Source organism: Schistocerca serialis, chromosome 3, assembly GCF_023864345.2.
Source record: "Schistocerca serialis cubense isolate TAMUIC-IGC-003099 chromosome 3, iqSchSeri2.2, whole genome shotgun sequence".
Classification (NCBI taxonomy): Eukaryota; Metazoa; Arthropoda; class Insecta; order Orthoptera; family Acrididae; genus Schistocerca; species Schistocerca serialis.
The window spans coordinates 191,424,553-191,444,378 of record NC_064640.1 but is presented as its reverse complement, the minus strand read 5'-3'; the positions used below and the strand labels follow the sequence as shown (position 1 = coordinate 191,444,378).

The window sequence follows — 19,826 nt, the reverse complement described above, 5'->3', positions numbered from 1 at the left end:
ACTTAATTTCTTGAATCAACAGTCGACGGGCGTACTCTCAGTTCACAGTTTCCAATGGGCACAATATTTCGTCGATCAGAGAAGTTTCCACCGTCAGGTGCGCTGTCCGATCAACAACTGCGCCCGGAGAAACTGAAGAATCACAGTTGACTTCTTAACTATTTTAGAGCACGTGCTCTCGGAATTTTGTAGACTAGGCCCACTTGTGACATCTCCCATTGCTCTACGAATCTTTTCTCTCTATTCTTTTAATTTCGTCATTTAGAGAAAGCTTTACAAAGTTGATTGCAGTACCCTCACTGACAGTCTAAAGGTAGCAGGGATAAAATACAGGGAGTGAAAGGTTGTACACAACTTGTAGCAATCAGACTGCAGTTGTAACAGACAAAGAATATGAAAGAGAGACAGTAGTTGGGAAGAAGGCGAGACAAGGTAGTAGCCTATCCCCTACGTTATTCGATTTGTATGTTGAGAAAGCTGTGAAGGAAATCTAGGAGAACTATGGACAGGAATTAAGATTCAGGGAGAATAATTTAAAACTTGGAGGTTTGACGATGACGTACAAATTCTGTCAGAGAAACCAACGGCCATAGAAGATCAGTCGAACAGAATGGATAGTGTCTTGAAAAGACGTTGTAAGTTGAATATCAACAAAAGTAAAGCAGGGGTAATGGAATGTAGTCGAATTAAACCAGGCGCCTCAACGAATAAAAGTAGAAAATGAGACACTTAAAAAATAGTGCATCAGTTTTGCTATTTTGGAGCAAAATAAGTATCGACGGCCGAATAAGAGAGGATTCAGATGCAGACTGGCAATAGCAAGAATATATCTGTTAACGTTATGAAATCTTTTCTGAAGGTGTTTGTCTGGAGTGTGCAGGCGTGGCATCTGAACGGTAAACAGTTTAGATATGAAGAGAGTACAGTTTTTGAAATGGGTTCTACAGGAAAATGCTTAAGATTAAATAGGTAGAGTGGATAACTAGTGAGAAGGTACTGAACAAAACTGGGGGAAAAAGGCAATTTATGACGCAGCTTGATTAAAAGAAGGAATCGGTTGATAAGACATATTCTGAGGCATCAAGGAACTATCAATTTGGTAATGGAGGAAAGTGAGAGGGATAAAAATTTTAGACGGAGACAAAGACTGGAGTACAGAAAACAGGTTCAAAAGCATGTAGGCTACAGCAGCCGTGTAGAGATGAAGAAGCTTACACAGCACACACTATTGCAGAAAGCTGCGTCATACCAATTTTCTGACTGAAGATCACAGCTACAAAATCCACTAATCCAACTTAGTAAAGGTCTCAGACCGACGAAAAGTACTCGAGGATTGGCCGAAGGTGTATTATGCAACATACACTCTATGAAATCGAACAACAATTACGTCTCGAAAAATTATGAAAAGATAATAACGCATTGGCTGTAAGCCCTCTACTTATAGGTACGAGCAGTTTCTCAGCATCTTAGCTACATCATAAGGCGCAATAAAATCAAGCCATGTTCCCATCAAGAAAAGAGAATAGAATGACTCAGCGTTCATTGTCAGCAATTTTTCGTTAAGTATCAGACGTCAAACATAAAGTAACATAGAACGTTCCCGTGATGCCATGAGTAACAATATCTGGTGACGTAACGGGGTCCCCATACACCGAATAGTGAACTAAGCATTGTATCCTGTTACTGTAAAAGTAACAGAGAGAGTTTTGACACAATTTGGTGATAAATAACGCGCATCAAACGCACAGCTATCAGAAGGGCTAGAAAGGCACAATTCGTTTCGAATCTGTCTGGCTGAATGCGGATTCCGAACGTTTGTCTTAATACTTCATGCATAGTCTGGAATTCACTTGTACTGCACTTTTTATTCAATAGAATTCTTAACGACATTTGTATTCAGTAGTGCTTACAAGTTCCACAGAAATATTTTGTCCCGTGTAACTTCAAAAAATGGTTCAAATGGCTCTGAGCACTATGGGACTTAACATCTGTGGTCATCAGTCCCCTAGAACTTAGAACTACTTAAACCTAACTAACCTAAGGACATCACACACATCCATGCCCGAGGCAGGATTCGAACCTGTAACTTCAACAAAAATGGCTCTGAGCACAATGGGAGGTCATCAGTCCCCTAGAACGTAGAACTACTTAAACCTAACTAACCTAAGTACATCACACACATCCATGCTCAAGGCAGGATTCGAACCTGCGACCGTAGCTGTCGCGCGGTTCCAGACTGTGGTGCCTAGAACCGCTTGGCCACCCCGGCCGGCTAACTTAAACAGAACGAATTTAACTGAAGTTGATTCAGACGATCTACAATGAAGTAGCTGTCAACGGCACAAGGTGGAAATTCGAGTCGTGTTGTTAGGCCAGATTGTACTAGACAGTGTAATTATTGATAAGGTTTGAGGAAAGCCTGTGCATCAACGGTTGTAAGTTTCTACGTTTATTTCATCGAAAAAGAAATAATATCGACAAAGAATACAGAATCGAAGAGTTAATTGTTTCCACACTGTTCAATGTGTGTGAGAGAACTGTCTGTTTGCCCGTTATCGTTACTAGAGGGACACTTACACACTTAAGTAGGGGCATTACGACATTACTGATAAGAGGAATATCGATCCTCTAGTTTCAATACGAGTAGTACCGGTACTTAATAGCCGATAATTTCATAGCATCGAAAGAAGTATCAGAGTATTAGTACTGGAAGTGTCGAATAACGTGGGGGAATGTAATAACCTGTAACTACTATTTTAATTGGAATTAATGTGTATGCAGTGTATATTTATGTGTATGCAGGGTCTATGTATCATAGTCGAAACAGAAACGCAGAAGTAAAATTTATAAGCCCTCTTCAGTCTGTAATGAACTTATTTCATCATCAGATACCAGTAATATTAAGGATTTATCCACTAACTTGGAAAAGTGATTCGAGTATCCAGGTACATTAGAACCTCATATGGGCAAAATAAAACGTTAATAACTTAACTGAACTGTATTTTTGAATAACTTTTTTCCAATTCTGTGTTACCAAAAAGCTACAAATCTTTGAATCCTTTTCTATGTGCAGCAACTAAGAAAATCGTTCTTCGCAGAGAGGCAGTCGACAGCTGATGTCGATGGGAGCCCACAGCATTTCCGATTTCTAGGAATCTGGGAACACAGACTGGACTGTCCACAACTGAATTAATTTTTGTTCAGTGAAATTGATGAATGAGTGCCACAAGCTACTGTTTACTTCTCAAGTACTAAATGCTTTATAAGCTTCAATGTTAGCCCACGTGTTAATTTGTCTCAGCACGTAGCATGGCAGTATCTTTACTCGTACATAATACACAAGAATCTTAATGCTATTCCAAATTATGCATTAAATTGCAGAGAAACGTCGAAATTGAAATATCAGTTTCCTTTATTACTTGATGACTAGTTTCGAGCCAAAGTTCATTATCAAATTATCCAACAAGCTATACTATAACGTACATTACGACAGCCCTATGACTGCTTCTTCTAGTTAAGCACATCTTGTAAAGTAATGCGGGACTGAACTTCATTCATGTGAATGAATGAATGAAGTTCATATGCGTGTAACTAGTATGAGCAGTCATGGCGCTGTCGTGATGTGTGTTATTTCACAGCTTATTGGATGATCTGGTAATGAGCTTAGGCTCGAAACTAGACATGGAGTAATAAAGAAAATTAATATTGCAGCCTCGACCGTTTTCTCCAGTGTACTGCATAATTTGGTAAATCACACAGTTGCTGACGTCATTCCTTCCAGAATGCTGGAAATTACTGAATTAATACCATTCATTCAGACGTAGCATAATTTTCTTATGTAGCCTTGTATTGTAAACAATTTCTTTTAAGTCAACGAGGAACCAATATACGTTCAAAATTTCTCGCAACACTATCGGTACCGATGCTTTTCCGAGCGACCGCTACGGTCGCAGGTTCGAATCCTGCCTCGGGCATGGATGTGTGTGATGTCCTTAGGTTAGTTAGGTTTAATTAGTTCTGAGTTCTAGGCGACTGATTACCTCAGAAGTTAAGTCGCATGGTACTCGGAGCCATTTGAACCGTTTTGAAGCGATACTTTTATTATGATATTATCGAGGTATCGATAAAATTATACATATTGGTATCGACACCAAATATCCCATCAAACCTTGAATTTTAACGTCTCATTCTTAAGAAACACCGAAAAAATCCTAGTAGTGGTGTAATTTATCTTCTAACAACAGTTCGAAATTATTTTGAGTAAATTGACCACGAAAATATGCATTAGGTACTGCAACACACACTATACTCTCACCGCCACTTAAATCAGATTTAATCTGTTATAACTGGAAGGGTTTCAGTCCGCAGGAGGCCTTCTCAATATAGCATCCCATAGTTTTTACAACACTCCACTCGTATGGTCCTTAAACAGGGCCATGGCCGATTTCTTTTAGCGCAGGCAGATCTATGCGGCTGACCTAGTTACCTCATACTTCTCTTCTGCACCAGCTGCTCGAATCATCGAAATAACCTCGACAGAATGATATAATAACAGATAAGGAGGTTGACAGAGGGGTCAAGAACAGTCATAATCCGTATTCAGAAGGAGCCAGATTCGAAGATTAGTGGCAGCGAATACACACATCCGTAGCCGTGGTCGCTAACGCACGCCTGTGCGATTCGGAGGTTGTGAGGTCGAATCATAATTGGTGGAAGAATTTTTCACCACCAGGATTTCGTCAGCAAGGGGTTTGAGAAATTACTGAGCACCAGACACTGCGCCAAAAAAAGGCACTCCATCTTCAGGCCACAAGTGCCCCATCGGGACCATCCGACCGCCGTGTCATCCTCAGTTGAGGACGCGAAGAGGAGGGGCGTGAGGTCAGCACACCGCTCTCCCGGTCGTTATGATAGTTTTATTTGACCTGGGCCGCTACTATTCGGTCGAGTAGCTCCTGAATTTGAATCACGGGGCTGAGTGCACCCCGAAAAATGGCAACAGCACATGGTGTCTCGTATGGTCACCCATCCAAGTGCCGGCACGCCCGACAGCGCTTAACTTCGGTGATCTGACGGGAACAGGTGTATCCACTGCGGCAAGGCCGTTGCCTAGACACTGCGCCAATGCCGTGGATTAAATCTCAAACCTCTTCGAAACGTGTGGGAATGTAACAATGTTGTTTGTCATGGGGACGTTATGCTCGCCGGTCCCCTTCATGCTATTCGAGAGGAGTAGACTATGTGCCGGCACAGGGTTACACTCTCTATCTTCTCCCATCATTGTAAAACACCGAACATGACACTGCACTGCACACGCAGCCATAACAGCCACCTACATTGAACAGACAACACGACACCACACCTGGTAAGGAGGTGAAACCCATTTTCGATTGCCCCTTGATGGTCTTCCAGACAAAAGTGCCACAAAACTTTTTCTTTCTCTCTACCGAATGCCGTGATGTTTCCTTTCACCAGGCTAGTGTCGAATCTCACAAAAAAAAAAAAAAAAAATTGTTCAAATGGCTCTGAACACCTAACTAACCTAAGGACAGCACACACATCCATGAACGAGGCAGGGTTCGAACCTGTGACCGTAGCAGCAGCGCGGTTCCGGACTAAAGCACCTAGAATCGATCGGCCGCAACGGCCGGCGAGTCTCACACAACTCTCCCCTTCCACTAACGATTTTTAGAGACAAGTAACATTAATGCGCATTTTTGCTACCACTAAAAATCCAAACAAAGGTATATTTGGTTCACACCCCACTGTACGTAATCAGCGGAACGTACACCGATGAGCCAAACCATTATGAGCACCTGCTTAATAGCTTGTTTGTCCGTCTTTGGACTGAAATACATCACAGATTCTTTGTATCAGGGATCCGACAGTTTGTTGGTAGGTTTGTGGAGGTATGTGGCATCAGATGTCTACGTACAGGTCACGTAGTTCTCGTAAATAACGAGCCGCTGGTTTGTGTTCTGGGTGATGACGCCCGATAACGACCCAGATGGATTCCACAAGGTTTACATCAGGTGAATTTGGTCGCTGAGACTCAACTTGAGTTCACTATAATGCTCTTCGTACCAAGACACAGACCATTATACTGCTGAAAGATGACATCGCCGTTGGGAAAGACATCAAGCATGAAGGGATGCAGGCGGTTCGCAGGTGTCAGCGTGTCTTCGATTACTACCACAGGTCCCATGCAAGCGCAAGAGAATGTCTCCCACAGCATAATACTACTCCCACGAGCCTGCATCCGTGGCGCGCTGCACGTTTCTATCAGCCGTTCACCTCGATGACGGCTTTTGTCGAGATGACCATCAAACTAGCGTAACAAAAACGTGATTCCCCCGTGGAGCCGACATGTTTCCATTGATCGACGGTCGAACCCGAAACACTTGTGGGTGCACCAGCATTGTGCTCCTTTGGCAGAGATGCCACAGATCACCATCCTTCCTACTATACAGAGCAGTCTGCGAACCCCACCTTCTGTGAAGAGTCGTGGACGTTCAACCATTTAGCGCCTAATGGTAGTTTCACTGTCCGTCTATCTCTTTCCGTAGACGCTTACGACTGTAGCACGTGAACATTCGACCAGCTTTGCTGTTTTCGAGATACTCGTTCACTGGCTCTGCTTAATAATAACCTGCCCTTTGTCAAAGTCACTTATGTCAATAGATTTCCGCATTTGCAGCCCATGTCTTCGCTAGGGCGGTCCCACGTCCGTATCTGCACCTCATACATACTTTTGTGTCTCTTACATACTTTTGTGTCAGCCCCGATAGCTGAATGGTTGCCGGCACGGTAGCTCAGCGTGTTCTGTAATAAAAAAAATGAGCTAATCGATCAACAACGAACTTCAACGGATGTCTTACGACGTCTGCAACGACCAAACACAACGATCAATAACGAAAAAAAAAAAAAAAAAAAAAAATGGTCAGCCTGACGGACTACTATCCTAAGGGGCCTGGGTTCGATTCCCGGCTGGGTCGGGGATTTTCTCCGCTCAGGGACTAGGTGCTGTGTTGTCTTTATCATCATTTCATCCCCATCCGGCCCGCAGGCCGCCCAATGTGGCGTCTAATGTCATAAGACATGCACCAAGGCGGCCGGACCTGCCCTTATGGGGACTCCCAGCCTGAATTTATAGTAACGGTTCGAAACACTTTGAAAGACAAAATTTTTGCCGCGCAGGATTAGCCGAGTGGTCTTAGGCGCTGCAGTCATGGACTGTGCGGCTGGTCCCGGCGGAGGTTCGAGTCCTCCCTCGGGCATGGGTGTGTGTATTTGTCCTTAGGATAATTTAGGTTAAGTAGTGTGTAAGCTTAGGGACTGATGACCTTAGAAGTTAAGTCCCATAAGATTTCACACACATTTGAACAGGAAAAACTCCCAGCCAATGATGCCAAACGCTCATTTCCATTTCCACATACTTTTGTTACCGCGTCACGAGCCCACGTGGCCACCAGGCGGCATCCAATGTTGCGGTGGACAGTGGTCATAATGTTTTAGCTTACCAGTATATTTTTGCACCAGCATGGAGTACGAGGGACTTCAAAAAATAAGTTACACATGCCGTCCCTCGCCAACACGATTGTACTACAAGAGTAACGCACTCTCAGAGATGAGCGCATTATCTGAGTTTCCTGCAGACGCAGATCCACTTCGATACGGATAACAGGTCTATCCGGTGTGGGAGAGAAACTGCACGGAAAATGGTAATGTACTCCAAAGTACGATTCTTGTGGTGAAAACGTCTAAATTGCACACACATTCACCTTGGCAATGCAGACCAAGCGCAATGTCGCCAGTCGTAGAGAAATAGTGCCAAAAGCTTGACGAAGCCGCACAGAAGTGGGTGACGCTGACTGGGAAAGAAGGCTATCGACATCGACCACATATGGCAATGTGCATGCAATCGATGGACCGATCCGCAGTAATAGCAGATTTTTCGTCGATGAAAACGTTCACCAGCGGTTCTCGAATGGCTCCGTGCCAAGGAGCGGATTTCTGCCATTTTAATGTGCAGCTTATTTTATGAAGTCCCCTCGTATTTTTAGGGGTCGGTGACTAAATAGGAATGAGGCTACAAATCTAAAGATGTGGGGTTAGATCCTCAGTTGGTCCAAGAATTTTTTCTGTCGCTTGTCGCTTCTAGAATTCGTTTGCTTAAGTGAAAAATGACAAGCTGAGCCGTCTTCGGGGTCCACTTTGAACTGTAGCTTCTCCTCTACGTGTCTGGGTAAGTCGGCTCAAAAATTGGGGGAATGCAATGGCATACCGCCTCCAACAGGACCGTAATTAGTAAGTCACTGGTTTTTTCAAACCAATTTTCGGTTTGAGGATAGCTTAATCTCACGCAAAATCCCAAGCCTGTGGGCTGCCTCGTGATATCTTGCAATACAACGACAAGTTGCTCTGCCGTCTCATTTCTTCTTGTGTACGCTTGCTTTGGAAATTAACTCGATGTTAGTCCAGAGAGATATGCAACATTAACGAAGCACCAGTCTGAAAATACATACTAAAACAAAAAAGGAAATACACTACTGGCCATTAAAATTGCTACACCAAAAAGAAATGCAGATGATAAACGGGTATTCATTGGACAAATATATTATACTAGAACTGATATGTCATTACATTTTCGCGCAATTTGGGTGCATAGATCCTGAGAAATCAGTACCCAGAACAACCACCACTGGCCATTATAACGGCCTTGGTACGCCTGGGCATTGCGTCAAACAGAGCTTGGATGGCGTGTACAGGTACAGCTGCCCATGCAGCTTCAACACGATACCACAGTTCATCAAGAGTAGTGACTGGCGTATTGTGACGAGCTAGTTGCTCGGCCACCATTGACCAGACGTTTTCAGTTGCCGAGAGATCTGGAGAATGTGTTGGCCAGGACAACAGTCGAACATTTTCTGTATCCAGAAAGGCCCGTACAGGACCTGCAACATGCGGTCGTGCATTATCCTGCTGAAATGTAGGGTTTCGCAGGGATCGAGTGAAGGGTAGAGCCACGGGTCGTAACACATCTAAAATGTAATGTCCACTGTTTAAAATGCCGTCAATGCGAACAAGAGGTGACCGAGACGTGTAACCAATGGCACACCATACCATCACACCGGATGATACGCCAGTATGGCGATGACGAATACATGCTTCCAATATGTGTTCACCGCGATGCCGTCAAACACGGATGTTGTAAACAGAACCTGGATTCATCCGAAAAAATGACGTTTTGCCATTCGTGCACCCAGGTTCGTCGTTGAGTACACCATCGCAGGCGCTCCTGTCTGTGATGCAGCGTCAAGGGTAACCGTAGCCACGGTCTCCGAGCTGATAGTCCACGCTGCTGCAAACGTCGTCGAACTGTTCGGGCAGATGGTTGTTGTCTTGCAAACGTCCCCATCTGTTGACTCAGGTATCGAGACTTGGCTGCACGATCCGTTACAGCCATGCGAATAAGATGCCTGTCATCTCGACTGCTAGTGATACGAGGCCGTTGGGATCCAGCACGACGTTCCGTATTACCCTCCTGAACCCACCGATTCCATATTCTGCGAACAGTCATTGGATCTCGACCAACGCGAGCAGCAAGGCCGCGATACGATAAACCGCAATTGCGATAGGCTACAATCCGACCTTTATCAAAGTCGGAAACGTGATGGTACGCATTTCTCCTCCTTACACGAGGCATCGCCGGCCGGAGTGGCCGAGCGGTTCTAGGCGCTACAGTCTGGAACCGCGCGACCGCTTCGGTCGCAGGTTCGAATGCTGCCTCTGGCATGGATGTGTGTGATGTCCTTAGGTTAGTTAGGTTTAAGTAGTTCTAAGTTCTAGGGGCTGATGACCTCAGAAGTTAAGTCCCATAGTGGTCAGAGCCATTTGAACCATTTACACGAGGCATCAAAACAACGTTTCACCAGGCAACGCCGGTCAACTGCTGTTTGTAAATGAGAAATCGGTTGGAAACTTTCCTCATGTCAGGACGTAGTAGGTGTCACCACCGGCGCGCAACCTTGTGTGAATGCTCTGAAAAGCTAAACACTTGCATATCACAGCATCTTCTTCCTGTTGGTTAAATTTCGCGTCTGTAGCACGTCATCTTCGTGGTGTAGCAATTTTAATGGCCAGTAGTGTACAAGACGCATCACGAAGAAATTATCCGAATGGTATGGAAATCGGTAGAGGTGAAGTAGATGTGTGGACAAACAAATAATTACAGTTTCAGAAAAATTGGATGATTTATTTAAGAGAAAGAGCTTCACAAATTGAGCAAGTCAGTAACGCATTGGTCCACCTTTTGTCCAAGCTTTTATTTGGCTTGGTATTGATTGATAGAGTTTTTGGATGTCCTCCTGAGGGTTGTCGTGCCAAATTCTGTTAAACGGGCGCGTTAGATCGTCAAAATCCCGATCAGGTTGGAGGGCCCTGCCTATAATGCTCCAAACATTCTCAACTGGGGGAAAATCCGGGAACCTTTCTGGCCAAAGTAGGGTTTGGCAAGCACGAAGACAAGCAGTAGAAACTGCAGACGAAAGAAATGGTGCCCCAGACCACCAGTCGTAGTTGTCTGGCAGTGTGGCTGGCGACTTTCAGGTTAGCATCCCAGCATTGTCCGCCGAGGGACTCATCACTCAAGACAATTCTACTCCAGTCAATGAGATTCCAGACCGGAGACGTGTCTGGAGACGCCCCGGATAGCGGAGGGATACCAACGTGTCTGTCGCCCGCCATGGGGCCCCACAACCAGGAGTTGTAGTCTGGGATGCCTTTTCTTTTCATAGCAGGACCCCTTTGATTGTCATCCGCTGCTGCCTCATAGCACAGCAGTACGTCGAAGATATTCTATGCCCCGTTTTGTTGCCCTTCATGGAAAGCATCCTGCGCTTATATTTCAGCAAGATACACTACTGGCCATTAAAACTGCTACACTACGAAGATGACGTGCTACAGACGCGAAATTTGACCGACGGAAAGAAGATGCTGTGATATGCAAATGATTACCTTTTCAGAGCATTCACACAAGGTTGGCGCCGGTGGTGACACCTAAAACGTGCTGACATGAGGAGAGTTTCCAACCGATTTCTCATACACAAACATCAGTTGATCGGCGTTGCCTGATGAAACGTTGTTGTGATGCCTCGTGCAAGGAGGAGAAATGCGTACCATCACGTTTCCGACTTTGATAAAGGTCGGATTGTAGCCTATCGCGTTGCAGTCTATCGTATCGCGGCATTGCTGGTCGAGATCCAATGACTGTTAGCAGAATATGGACTCGGTGGGTTCAGGAGGGTAATACGGAACGCCGTGCTGGATCCCAACGGCCTCGTATCACTAGCAGTCGAGATGACAGGCATCTTATCCGCATGGCTGTAACGGATCGTGGAGCCACGTCTCGATCCCTGTGTCAACAGATGGGGACGTTTGCAAGATTACAACCATCTGCACGAACAGTTCGACGACGTTTTGAGCAGGATGGACTATCAGCTCGGAGACCATGGCTGCGGTTACCGTTGACGCTGCATCACAGACAGGAGCGCCTGCGATGGTGTACTCAACGACGAGCCTGGGTGCACGAATGGCAAAACGTCATTTTTTCGGACGAATCCAGGTTCTGTTTACAGCATCATGATGTTCGCATCCGTATTTGGCGACATCGCGGTGTACGCACATTGGAAGCGTGTGTTTGTCATCGCCATACTGGTGTATCACGCGGCGTGATGGTATGGTGTGCCATTGGTTACACGTCTCGGTTACCTCCTGTTCACATTGGCGGCACTCTGAACAGTGGACGTTACATTTCAGATGTGTTACGACCCGTGGCTCTACCCTTCATTCGATCCCTGCGAAACCCTACATTTCTGCAGGATAATGCACGACCGCATGTTGCAGGTCCTGTACGGGCCTTTCTGGATACAGAAAATGTTCGACTGCTGCACTGGCAAGAATATTCTCCAGATCTCTCACCACTTGAAAACGTCTGGTCAATGGTGGCCGAGCAACTGGCTCGTCACAATACGCCAGTCACTACTCTTGGTGAACTGTGTTATCGTGTTGAAGTTGCATGGGCAGCTGTACCTGTACTGATTTCTCAGGATCTATGCACCCAAGTTGTGTGAAAATGTAATCACATGTCAGTTCTAATATAATATATTTGCCCAATGAATACCCGTTTATCATCTGCATTTCTTTTTGGAGTAGCAATTGTAATGGCCAGTAGTGTAATACCCGACCGCACACGGAATGAGTTTATGCTGACTCTCTTCATGCTTGCTAAACCCTACTTTGGTCAGAAAGACCGCCTGATCTTTACCAAGTTGAGAAAGTTTGGAGACTTATGGGCAGGAACGTTCAACCACCTTGGGATTTTGACGATCTAATTCTCCAGTTGGACAGAATTTGGCACGATATCCCCCAGGTGGGTATCCAGCAACTATGTCAGTCAATGGCAAGACGAATAACTGCTTGCATAAGGGCCAGAGGTGAGCCAATGCGTTACTGACTTGCTCAATTTGTGAAGTTTTTTCTCTTGAATAAATCATCCAATTTTTCTGAAATTGTAATTATTTGTTTGTATGTACATGTACGTCGCATCTACCTATTTCTGTTCCATTCCGATAATTCTTTCGCGGCGCGTCTTTTTTGTCTTAGTGTGTATTTCAGGAAACTCGCACCCTAACCTTTATGTGCACGGGATGCGAGTTTGAACTTGTGGAAAATGCAAACAGGAGATTCCCTGGCTTTTCCGTGAGTGCATTGTAGGTTATACAGAGTTGTTCTACTTGCCGTGATCATATATATCTTTTCATAGCACAGATGTTTACGTCCGATAAAATCTAAGAACTAATATCAGCTTTGGTGATAGGGATGGCTGGCACACAAATAACTCCTACCGGTTTTTCTGTAGCTGCGGTAGGTGCTCTCTAGAGCTTTGTCTTAAGATTTGAAAGCGCCGCTTTAACTTTTTCCGTTGCCATATAATCATTAATTTTATAAAAAATTACTGGTTGCAACCATCGGAGAACACTCAGTCTTTGAATAAGTTATTGTGATACTGTAAACTTTATGGGCACTCTTCGGCGCTAGGAAACTGCATTAAAAAAACGAGCAGCCGAATTAGAAATACCTGCCCAGAAACGTGTCATACCGTGGAATGGGCTCCATGAAATAAAAAAACACTGGAGAACCATCCTAGGCCATAGCCTTTCAATATCCGTCCCAACTTCATGGAGACTAGACGGTACTGAGATCAAGGTGCGCAAATATTTCTGGATGGCATCCCAGATGTGCTTAATTTGCAGGTGAACAGGTAGATGCCGATTTAGTAGACGCCGAAAGACGCCGACTGATAACCGAGAGTGGCACAGTGAATAGCTGATAATAGAACCCAGTATATTATATTGTACACCGAAAGTTCTACAGAATTTAAAGTACAGTGGCTTGCGCGGTATGTAGAACAGAGCTAAGGGCAGGGTATCTGGCAAGTCACGCAATCAGATTCATGTCAGTGGAGCGTTCCCTAAATTATTCTGACACAATTAGGAAGCTATGTGATGGTAAATTGTCGTGTTGAAGATACAGGTCGCTTGTCGGTGCTGTATTAAGAAGCGGATGCTCACGATCTGGCACAGATTCCTAACCTTCCGCCGATCTGAGGTTATGATTGACTTATCTGGAGGTGCAATTCGGCCTAGTAAAAATCCCCCACACGAAATCAACAAGATTTAGACTTAAAATTTAAAATATAAATAAAGAAACAGGAGAAATCACTCTGGTTACTTTGCTTTTTACACTGTAAGGGCAGAAAAACACATAGATTTCACATGGAAACCCGTGTTTGTTGTTGAATTTTATGGTTCTGTGTGGAGTAAATTTAGCACGAAACTTTTCTCTCCATAATTGTTAGATCAAGTGAGGTGGTGTAGTAGTGGACTCTCAACCCAGGACCGTGGTGAAAACGCCTATTCTGGCACCCACATTCAGGTCTTCTTGGTTTCACTAAACAGCTTCAGGCAACTGCTGGTAGAGTTGAAAAGCTCACAGTCAATTTCCTCCCAAAACTCTGTTTTTATTTCGCCACTAATGAAATCCTCGTCGATAGGACGTTAACCTCTTATCTTCCTTAATTTCTGTTTCTCCAAATTAGCATCTCCAGTCGATAAACATTGGGCTACTTTTATTTTGTTTATTGCTTTTACATATAATTAAATGAATATTTTTAGTCACTAACAAAAGAATATCAGAAATTATAAAGCTAATAAACATACGAAGTTTCGTTTATGTATCTTATGTATCAGTGTAACATATTCAGCTGTTGAAAAGCTAATTTTAATGCATATATTGATCTGACATTGTGACTCTGTGTGTCGGAGTGTACACTCTAATGAGGCTTCGTGCTTGGGATACGGCTGATTCCACATGAAATTTAAGTTTAATTCGGTCTGAAGTTCCACTGAGTACAACGACGTATAACGATAAGTCGAGAAAGTGTTACGACCAACGACGTTTACACAGTACAAAACATTCCATATAAATTGGGAGAGGGTAATCCACAATTATATTTTACAAATGAGGCTCAGTGAAACTGACTTTAAAATATGCCGCGATAAATAAAAATTTGCTCCAGAGCTGGATTCGCACCGTGACGTCCTGCTTATAATCTTATCTTATTAGGAAATTCGAGCAAGCCAATAAAATTCTCTCCCACTTTTCCGAGAAAACAACGAGAGTTTCTCCTTTGCGGAAATATACCACTATAGGAACGGGTATGATTGATGACCAGACGATCTAGCTCAATAGGCAACTGTTCGCGACAGGCAGGAGATGCTGGTTCTAATTTAAATTTTCATTTCTCCATACTACACATCACATTGCAGGTTTATCATTTCACAGCAGATTTTAGTGATTTCAGTTACATAATTTTATACCATTGCATTTCACTGATTTCATATGTCCATGATTACATTTCATTGAATTTAACACACTGATTACGGCCAACAAAGAGACTTCAATTGGCGCATGGGACCCGGGCGGCTTCTGCGCCAAGTGATTTCTGCCTCAGATCGAGATTTACAACGCACCTCCACCCTTTTAAATAGGACAGGTCAACATTTAGCCTTTTATTGGTTCAAATGGCTCTGAGCACTATGGGACTTAACATCTGTAGTCATCAGTCCCCTAGAACTTAGAACTACTTAAACCTAACTAACCTAAGGACATCACACACACCCATGCCCGAGGCAGGTAGCCTTTTATTCAAGTGACGGAAACTGATTAACTTTCCCTGACATCATAAACATTTCTCTCCACATAAAATGTCCGATGTTGTTGTTGTTGTTGTGGTCTTCAGTCCTGAGACTGGTTTGATGCAGCTCTCCATGCTACTCTATCCTGTGCAAGCTTCTTCATCTCCCAGTACCTACTGCAGCCTAAAGCCTTCTGAATCTGCTTAGTGTATTCATCTCTTGGTCTCCCTCTGCGATTTTTACCCTCCACACTGCCCTCCAATACTAAATTGGTGATCTCTCGATGTCTCAGAACATGTCCTACCAACCGATCCCTTCTTCTAGTCAAGTTGTGCCACAAGCTCCTCTTCTCCCCAATTCTATTCAATACCTCCTCATTAGTTATGTGATCTACCCATCTAATCTTCAGCATTCTTCTGTAGCACCATATTTCGAAAGCTTCTATTCTCTTCTTGTCTAAGCTATTTATCGTCCACGTTTCACTTCCATACATGGTTACACTCCATACAAATACTTTCAGAAACGACTTCCTGACATTTAAATCTATACTCGATGTTAACTAATTTTTCTTCTTCAGAAACGCTTTCCTTGCCATTGCCAGTCTACATTTTATATCCTCTCTACTTCGACCATCATCAGGTATTTTGCTCCCCAAATAGCAAAACTCCTTTACTACTTTAAGTGTCTCATTTCCTAATCTAATTCCCTCAGCATCACCCGACTTAATTCGACTATATTCCATTATCCTCGTTTTGCTTTTGTTGATGTTCATCTCATATCCTCCTTTCAAGACACTATCCATTCCGTTCAACTGCTCTTCCAAGTCCTTTGCTGTCTCTGACAGAATTACAATGTCATCGGCGAACCTTAAAGTTTTTATTTCTTCTCCATGGATTTTAATACCTACTCCAAATTTTTCTTTTGTTTCCTTTATTGCTTGCTCAATATACAGATTGAATAACATCGGGGATAGGCTATAACCCTGTCTCACTCCCTTCCCAACCACTGCTTCCCTTTCATACCGCCCGCATCTCGTGGTCGTGCGGTAGCGTTCTCGCTTCCCACGCCCGGGTTCCCGGGTTCGATTCCCGGCGGGGTCAGGGATTTTCTCTGCCTCGTGATGGCTGGGTGTTGTGTGCTGTCCTTAGGTTAGTTAGGTTTAATTAGTTCTAAGTTCTAGGCGACTGATGACCTCAGCAGTTGAGTCGCATAGTGCTCAGAGCCAGCCCTTTCATACCCCTCGACTCATAACTGCCGATACGCACTGGAAAACCTTCTCAAGCAGAGCCAGTTGTACGGTTAATGCGGCGTATCGCCTTGGGACGAAAGCCATTTGGCTCGAATGTTGCTCTAAAATACGCTCAAAAAGAAAAACAAGCAAAAAAGCGTAGGATTAAGACTGAGCAACTGTGGAAACTACAGTAACGTGATTCTCGCAAATGAAGACTCAAGCGTGGGCACGGCTTTGAAAACGACGTCTTTGTTTGAATTTGACATCATTATTTCCTCTACAGCGTCTGATATTTTCTAGCAACTGTGTTGAGATGATATACACTTTTAAACTGTGCTTTGCAGCATTAACACATGTTTACAGTCACCTAGGACATCCGTTTGAATGAAACCAAAACAGCACAACACTGAAAATAAGTCACGAAGAATCATCTGGAGAGAATTAAATTTGTGTGGCAAACTAATAATATATCCCACTAAAGCCTACTCCTAAACTAAGCTATTTAATGTCAAAGGACACTTTCTTGGGATATCATGAACTTTAATGACAGAAATGACATCAACTCAGATACGTGTTTGATAAGTTCTTGTATTTCGCGGCTAGCGTGCTACGATACGCGGTTACAGATGACTGCTACGTAATGTCAGAAAGGATAAGCTATGTCCTCCGGTTCGGGTACCTTATGAATTACTTTCTGGCCTTGGAATCATCGATTTTGGTGTAGCATTTGCTTCAGTTTTAACTATATCTGTAGTAACGTTTCTGAGCGTACTTCACTGGCATCAGTTTTATTCAGTTCATACTCATCGATTTTCCATTTCATGCCAGTGAATTCATTTCGTTGGTGTATATTCATTGTGGCATAAGCCGCTATCCTTCATAATATCAATTTTTTCAGTGGTCCCATTCCGGTTTGAGGAACCAAATATGTTTATTTAAAACTAACAGGTCTCATGTTTTGGGGGAATTGTGAAGTCACGAAGAATAAGGGAACCATCAGTGAGAATGAAAGTTTGTGTCAGGTCTGGCAGTATGTTCAGATAGCCCGATGGTTAAGAGCACTGCTTGCGATAAGCAGGAAAACTGGATTCCGGTCTCAGAATGGCACAAATATTCATTAGTTACAGCATATTCATTCTAGTGACTGCAACAGAGCGTGTGGGCTGACACCTCAAACTACTGCTCAGCGTAGATCCCAGGGATACGAGAGGATGTTACAAGTATGTCCAGTTCCACACTAGCTTTCTTTCCGCGTGCTCTGGTATAAACACACGGGAACGGAAGGCCATAAGTTGCCTAACACACTCAGTAACTGCGTGCGTTGGTTCAGTGTTCTCGCAATCCACATTAAATGTCACTGAAAGATTTTGGTATCCCGCTTGGTTGGAAACTAGTTGCATTCAATTACATTTCTCGTGTAACGAAATTGTTTTAGTACAATACTTTTAAGATGTACAAAAATAATATAATAACATAACTTATTAGCTTGGTTCAAATGGACTTAACTTCTGAGATCATCAGTCCCCTAGAACTTAGAACTACTTAAACCTAACTGACCTAAAGACATCACACAAATCCATGCCCGAGGCAGGATTCGAACCTGCGACCGTAGCGGTCGCGCGGTTACAGACTGTAGCGCCTAGAACCGCTCGGCCACACCGGCCGGCACTTATTAGCTTGTTTATTATTGGAAATTGGCAGAATTTTTACAATTTCAGAACATTTAGTAGCCGGCCGCTGTGGACGATCGGTTCTAGGCGCTTCAGTCCGGAACCGCGCGACTGCTACGGTCGCAGGTTCGACTTCTACCTCGGGTATGGATGTGTGTGATGTCCTTAGGTTAGTTGGGTTTAAGTAGTTCTAAGTTATAGGGAACTGATGACCTCAGATGTTAAGTCCCATAGTGGTCAGAGCCATCTGAACCATTTTTTGAGAACATTTAGTATACAGCTAGTTTCACAGTAATGAAAAATGAAATTCGTTTTCACTTTCACTCATTTTCATGTCAAAGATTTTATTTATAAATTCATTTTACGCAACCTTTTTAAGTTTATTAGCTTTCGTATTTATTAAACTGAGACTTTTTCAGTCGTCTGTGTTCATATTTTTGTTCAGATAATCTTCTGAATTACACTTCCACTATGTGTGTGCACTGTGAAAGCTGGCGTGCATTTTCGTACCGTCGATAAACGTCGTTGTCAAAACACTCCACAAAACATAAAACACTACTAAATACATGTATATTTCCAGAGAACGGGTTTGATTGCGTAGCCATCCTCCGCAGCAAGCACAGAAATATTTGTTTTGTAAACAAAAACCGCCTGTTCTTACTGTTCTCCCAGACGCGTTTGGCCTATTTCGCTATAAGCCATCATCAGTGGGATAGTTCCTCGCCTTTTTGGTAAACAACCCAATCAAGTTGAGACACACAGTGAACTCACAAAAGTGGTTCAAATGGCTCTGAGCACTATGGGACTTAACATATATGGTCATCAGTCCCCTAGAACTTAGAACTACTTAAACCGAACTAACCTAAGGACATCACACAACACCCAGTCATCACGAGGCAGAGGAAATCCCTGACCCCGCGGGAATCGAACCCGGGAACCCGGGTGTGGGAAGCGAGAACGCTACCGCACGACCACGAGCTGCGGACGTGAACTCACATAGTTACGTCTTGAAATCACGGTTTTCAATCAAATATCTATAATTAGTGACTGAAGACTGATAGTGTGTTACAACAATGAGGGCAAAACGAGATGAAAAGTGCGAAGAGAAAAGTTCGGAACATCGAAACGTATTTATGTTCCCTAAATAGAGTTGTATTGCGACCTCCAGCATGGCAATAGATGTGAGGAAACGCAGATGCCAACCAGAAACGCGAACTGTCCCAATGATAATGCCTTAAAGTGAAAAAGGCGAAACGCGACTGGGAGAAATAAAATACAGTGCAGCAATAAAGGCGGTTTTTATTAACAAAACAAATATTTCGTAGGGAGACTGATCACGCTTGGCGGTTGTCAAATAGCGCACGAGATTTTCCCCAAGGGCGGAAAGCTATATGCGTGTTACATTTTTTCGATACGACACGCATGCGCAAAAGGCATGCCTCCGATGCTCTGCTGAAAGCGACAAGCGCTTGCGCTAGGATTGCATTGTGAGGACGCAGAAGCGTCGTGACTGTGTTGCGCCTGGATTGCCGCAGCCCGCAGCCCGCAGACCGCGGCTCTAGCAGCCACATGCGCCAGGCGTGCGAGCAGAAACTCTCCTCTCTGCAGACCGCCACTCTCCCCTTCGACGTGCCTCTATATTTAGTGTCCCACGTCACTGCTTACCCT

At 43.9% G+C, this 19,826-nt stretch overlaps 1 protein-coding gene and 1 pseudogene across 1 annotated transcript in view; both read right to left on the bottom strand.

Moving 5' to 3' along the window:
* Nucleotides 1-19,826, bottom strand: part of LOC126470740 (uncharacterized) — a 549,460-nt gene that overhangs the window by 30,884 nt on the left and 498,750 nt on the right. The gene's annotated exons all lie outside the window — the stretch shown is intronic.
* Nucleotides 4,994-5,110, bottom strand: LOC126471804 (5S ribosomal RNA; annotated as a pseudogene).